Source organism: Ranitomeya variabilis, chromosome 4 (genome assembly GCF_051348905.1).
Source record: "Ranitomeya variabilis isolate aRanVar5 chromosome 4, aRanVar5.hap1, whole genome shotgun sequence".
NCBI lineage: Eukaryota > Metazoa > Chordata > Amphibia > Anura > Dendrobatidae > Ranitomeya > Ranitomeya variabilis.
The window spans coordinates 517,305,642-517,312,130 of NC_135235.1; positions in this window are offsets into that span (position 1 = coordinate 517,305,642).

Below are 6,489 nucleotides of genomic sequence, written 5' to 3' on the forward strand. Positions count from 1 at the left end.
TAGCATAGGAAGAGGTTGCTGCAGCTTCATCAGAAGAAGGGATATAGTTAGGGAGGGAAGATTAACCCCCAAACTGCTTGTGCTGTAGCAATTTCCACTGTCCAACACCACCTTTTTTGCAGGGACAGTGGAGGCTATATTTTTGTGCATCAGCTCTGTAGCTTATTAGGCTGCCTTATAAGGCTCCCTGATAGCTGCATTGCTGTTTGCACGCTGCTGTGCAAACCAACTGCTTTTTTAAAAGCAAAAATCCTGTTGCTCCTTTCTGCACAGTTATCTTGTTTATTTGTCCACACTTTTGTGTGCAGCAGTCTTTTTTCTTGCTGCCATACTTGTCCTGAGATCATTGTAGGGAGATTGAAATTGTACTACAGTATTTTTTCATATATCTTCCAGCCACTTTCTGCCACTTACATTGTGTTGTTTTATACACTGGGCCTGAGTTTTGGTTCAGTCTCCCCCCAAAAAAAGTGAGATTCAAATTCTCACAAAGTGGATATACTTCAGTCCTGTTAGTTTGTCGTATGTCGGCCAGCCACTTTCTGCCACTTAGATTGTGTTGTTATATACACTGGGCCTGAGTTTTTGTTCAGTCTCCCCCCCAAAAAAGTGAGATTCAAATTCTCACAAAGTGGATAAACTTCAGTCCTGTTAGTTTGTCGTATGTCAGCCAGCCACTTTCTGCCACTTAGATTGCGTTGTTATATACACTGGGCCTGAGTTTTGGTTCAGTCTCCCCCCAAAAAAGGGAGATTTAAATTCTCAACAAGTTTATATACACCTTCTACCTTGTTTTACATTACCATATAAAGGTTGTTATTTTGATTAGATTTTCCAAAAAATGAGGAAGTCTGGTGGAAGAACCCGTGGGCGGTGGTTGCCAGCTGGTACTGATGGTGGTGGTGGTGGTAGTGGCAAAAGCACAATAGCACCTAAGGCTGGAGGTGTTGAGCCAGCGTCATCGTCTGGCTACCCAAAATGTTGATGATCTAACCTTCATTAAAATGAACCAATGATGGATTTCAAATTATTTTGCCCCACCTTCCCCTGGTGACACGTAGCTTGCCTGAAAAATGTCTTGCTTTTGGCCTCCTCTTACTGACTTCTCCAAATCCTCCATTTGTAGCTGCTGAATGTCCACCATAGGCCATTTTTATACCTCTCTATATGGGCTGACTCCCCCCACAGGGCCGTGGACACCACCTGACGCAAGCACCCGTGCGAGTGCCGTTTGCCTGGACAAATGGGTGGGCCCACTCTTGGGTCCCTCATAGTACAATGAAGTGTCTCTGACAGTGGTGGTGCACAACCAACGTCAGACACACCGTCGTAATATGAGGGGCCCTGTGCCAGTACCGCCGCCCACGAGAGAGTGTTCCCCCCAGCTTAAACAGTGCTCTACCACTTACAATACTTACCTCTCCCTGCTCCACCACTGTATAGTCTGTGCTGTTAAATCCTTCAATGGCACTGCCAATACAAATTTGTTGAAATGATAGATGATAGTTAAAATATACAGGGGCCCTGGCCTCCATTTAGACCAGTTAATACTTTGCGCCTACTACCAGTGTCTGCTACTCAGCAGAGGAGCCCACCCCTGTACCTAGCTATGCCACCTGTTTATTTATGAACAATTTTTTGGCAGACATTTAGCCCACTTTATTATTTGGGCCTACTAACTTAGTATGCCCCTCATTACAATTTTCCGACACTGAACAAAGCAATGCCACCTGTTTATTCCTGTTACCACATTTGAACTGCATTTAGCCTACTTTATTATTTGGGCCTACTAACTGTGTCTGCCACTCATTACAGTTTTCCTCCACTGAACAAAGCAATGCTGCCTGATTAGTCCTGTTACCAATTTTGAACTGCATTTAGCCTACTTTATTATTTGGGCCTATATCTGTGTTTCCTCCTCATCCTGCCCATTGCCCAGCCACTGCTAGATGAGTCTGCTGGTACATTGACCCAGACCACTACATTCTCCTTGCACTCTACACAACCAGAATCTGACAGCCAGAATCTGACCCTGCTGAAAGTCAGGTTCACCTTCCCGCATACTATACCACCTTACACGGTGACAAAGAGGAAGGTGCAGATGAAAGTGCAGGTTCCTTCATCAGGTGAGGGGGGCATACTCGTTGGCGACGTCACTGGCACAGGGCCCCTCATAGTACGCAAAAGTGTCTCTGCCAGTGGGAGGCGCCACCCACCGTCAAACACACCGCCGTACTAGGAGGGGCCCTGTGCCAGTGCCAACGAGTGGGCCCCATCTGCTTGCTCAGGATCACAGCACTTGCAAAGTTGAAATACTTACCTCTCACTGCTCCACCTCCGTGATGTATTCTGCGTTTCCTGGGCCCACGAAAATCTTGAGCCAGCCCTACCCCCCCACAACATTAGCCAAATGACCCCCAGTTTTCAATGCCTAACTATTATTGTGAAGTAAATTAAGATTGACAATCTTAAGTAATAAGAATTGATGTTTTTGGCATTAAAATGGGCACTGTAGGTTTTTTCCTGTCCTCCACTCACTGCCGACTTTGATTCCCCATTGACTTGCATTGGGTTTCGTTTTTCAGTCGGCCCCCGACTTTTCGCAATAATCGGCTGATTTCACCCGACCCAACTTTTGACAAAGTCGGGTTTCGCGAAACCCGACTCAATCCGAAAAAAGTAAAAGTCGCTCAACTCTAGTACACACACCACAGGGCAGACCAGTACCTCAAAGGCGTAAGGCTATGTGCCCACATTCAGGAAAGAGAGTAGAATTTTCCTGAGCAAATCCGGACTTTCACTGGAAATACACACTCTTATTTTTCTCGGTTTTTTTTGCGAGTTTTTGCATTTTTTTTGCGGATTTTTTGCGTTTTTTTCCGGAGCTTCCCAATGCAAAAATATAGTGGAAAATCCATGGAAAATCCGCAAAATTAATGAACATGCTGCGTCTTTTTCCGCGATGCATTTTATTGCGGAAAAAAAAGCAACATGTGCACAAAAATTGCGGAATGCATTAAAAATGATAGGATGCTTAATGTAAGCGTTTTTAAGTGTTTTTTCAGCAGAAAACCAATTAAAAAACACGAAAAAAAGGCGAAACATCTGGAATGTGTGCACATAGCCTAAAGGGCAAGCTCAGGCCATGTATCCAATTTGGAGACCCAGAAGTTAAATGGGCAGGCCCATCGCTCAGTACATGGAGATGTGTGACATGTTCTCTTTCACCATGTTGTTGAAACGCTGCCTCCCACTAATACAGACTGTATCAGATTGTGTGCCAGATGTTGTAGCTTGTGGAGGAAGGCTTTCCACATTTCGGCCATACTAACTCTCCCTTCTGAGCTGGTGCCGGTGCCCCAGCTGCACTGTTGACTTCCTCCTCCTTCTCTGTCTTTTTGTTCTACTGAGGCCCCGCAGTGAGGTGGGAATGTCATCAGTATTGCATCTGCCAGCATGGGCTTTTATTCAAGCATTTTCTTATCCTGCTCCAGTGATGTAAGTAAGGATGGTACATTGTGCTTGTAGCAGGGATCCAGCATGGTGGCCACCCATTAATCAGCCAGGCTTCCAAGAAACAACAACAAGCTGTCTTCGGTGGGAGATGTATCATCTGGGTCTTCTGTATCACCTCAGCTACCCTCCAGTGATTACATGAGCTGCTTCGAGTGCCAACCTGCTATGAACACGTTTCCCCTTCTCATTCTCCAATACCTTCCCCTGGCTGGACAGTTGTGTATTAAGCCGCTGTTGGTACAGGAACCCATTGTGTGAGCCATGTGTGGACAACTGGCCTGATAATTGTCTGAACGGTCCCTGGTCCTCCTCCTCTTAGTCATGTGAAACTACACCATCCATTACCGAATGAAGCCTTTTTTTGAAAAAGGCATAGAAATGGGATGGTAACGCTGATGATGGCATCTGTGGTACCCCAGGAATCCGGTTGCCACAGTGGTATTGCCTGCCTTCCGGGGAGGGTGATGCCATGTCTGGAAGCGAGAATGAATCCCCTTAGCAGGTAACAGTAGCTTACAACACTTTCCTGACTCCAGGCCAGAAGGGGGACTGCTAGACCTGGTTTCAGGGTAGCTTCCCTATAAGTTCTGGTCTGGAGGAGGAGTTAGAGGTCAGTCCGTATGAGACAGTGCAGGGAGAGGAAGCATGTGAGGAGAGGGAAACTGGGAGTGGAGTTGCAATTGAGCTCACTCCCAGGATTGACCGCAAGAAGTTGAACACTGGAGTCCGAGGATATGTGGGAACTGTATGCCCCACAGCAGAAACCGGAGAGCAGGAGATTGAAGATCTTCTAGCCACAACTGACACCTGAAGACACAGCAGCAGATTAGAGCCCGGAGTCACCACGAGAAAGGGACACCTGTAAAAATGCTCGAGCTGCCTGCCATGATTGAGAGATGGACTTGATGAAAGCTAATGCATCAAGAAGCCAGAATTCAGCGCAGAAAGGAAGGCTTCCAACCCCACCTGGCTAGGGGGATTCCGAACCGCTTCCAGGCTGCACATATTCCAAAGAACACCTGTAACCTGTGCCCTGGACTGCAATTTCACCAGTAAAAGGTAAAGAGACTGCAAATCCTGTGTCCTCCAATTATTTCCTGCACTCCACCATCTATCATCTCTTACCAGTTGCATAGGGAGCCTTGGGGACTAAGGTTTACCTGTGGGGAGCTATACCAACTCTGCTGCAATACCATGAGCCCCAGTGGATCCCTTTAAGCAGCATCACGAACACTTATCCCATAAACTCTATTACCCATTTTCAGATTTTATTGGACACCCAGGACCACGGACTGGGTCATTGCTGCTGTGACACATCCCCTGTAAGTACCGCTGGACCCGGCCTGAGTACCCCACGGTTCTAGCGGGCGCTCCACATCCTCAACGCTGGCCATGTTGATGGAGTACTCAAAGCAGTGCAACATGGCACACACATTCCGCATGGAGGCCCACTCAGGTCGTGAAGTGGAGTTGTTCCGCAGAGCAACTCACCCGTGTGTGCTGCAGCTGAAACTCCTCTATTGCCTGCTGCTGCTCGCAAAGTCTCTCCAGCATATGCAAGGTGGAGTTCCACCTTGTGGGTACTTTGTATATGGGACGGTGAGTAGGAAGGTAAAAGTCACACTGCAGTCCAGACAGGTGAGTAGCAACATGGAGAGAACGCTGAAAGCATGGACAGACGGCCCGCACTTTCAGAAGCAGCTCTGGGGTAATTTTTAAGGAAGCTCTGCACCACCAAAATTAGTATATGCACCAGGCATGGGATGTGCAATAAACCGGCTAGGCCCACCATGACCAGGCCGGGCTTCAAGTTCAGTGGCACCAACCACTCGGTATTTTGTTTGATCCCCGTTCACAGTTCATGTGCGGTGTCAGATGAGTTTCAGAAAAGCTTGCTGTTATTTACCCCTGACTGTGCTGAAGTTAGTGGTGCAGGGTACTTTCATTTCTCTCCAGTATTTGGGGGATGGATAGGTGATCGCTTCAATGGGACAGTGTGGAGATGCTCATTGACACTACTGGTGGTGGTGCTGTTACATCCTCTCTTTGCATTGAGCTAGCAGGCCCTGTTGATTGGGAATAAGAGGAATCTTTCCTATTTTTTCAGGTGTGTACTCCACCGCAGCTCATACTTTGACTTCAGATGCCTCGCCAAGCAGATGATGCTCAGTTTCAAAACATTTAAAGTGAGTACGGAAAGTATTCATACCCCTTTACATTTTTCACTCTTTGTTTCATTGCAGCCATTTGGTAAATTCAAAAAAGTTTATTTTTTTCTCAATAATGCACACTCTGCACCCCATCTTGACTGAAAAAAACCCCAGAAATGTAGTAATTTTTGCAAATTTATTAAAAAAAGAAAAACTGAAATATCAAATGGTCATAAGTATTCAGACCCTTTGCTCAGTATAGAGTAGAAGCACCCTTTTGAGCTAGTACAGCCATGAGTCTTCTTTTGAATGATGCAACAAGTTAGACAGCCATTTTCAGGTCTCTCCAGAGATGCCCAATTGAGTTTAGGTCAGGGATCTGGCTGGGCCTGTCAAGAATGGTCACAGAGTTGTTCTGAAGCCACTCCTTTGTTATTTTAGCTGTATGCTTAGGGTCATTGTCTTGTTGGAAGGTGAACCTTCGGCCAAGTCTGAGGTCCAGAGCACTCTGGAAAAGGTTTTCATCCAGGATATCTCTGTACTTAGCCGCATTCATGTTTCCTTCAATGACAACCAGTCATCCTGTGCCTGCAGCTGCAAAACACCCCCAGAGCATTATGCTGCTATCACCATGTTTCACTGTTGGGATTGCATTGGGCATGAGCAGTGCCTGGTTTTCTCCACACATACCACTTACAATTATCACCAAAAAGGTCTATCTTTGTCATTTCAGACAAGAGAATTTTATTTCTCCTAGTCTGGGAGTCCTTCATGTGTTTATTTAGTAAACTCTATGCGGGCTTTCTTATGTCTTGCACTGAGG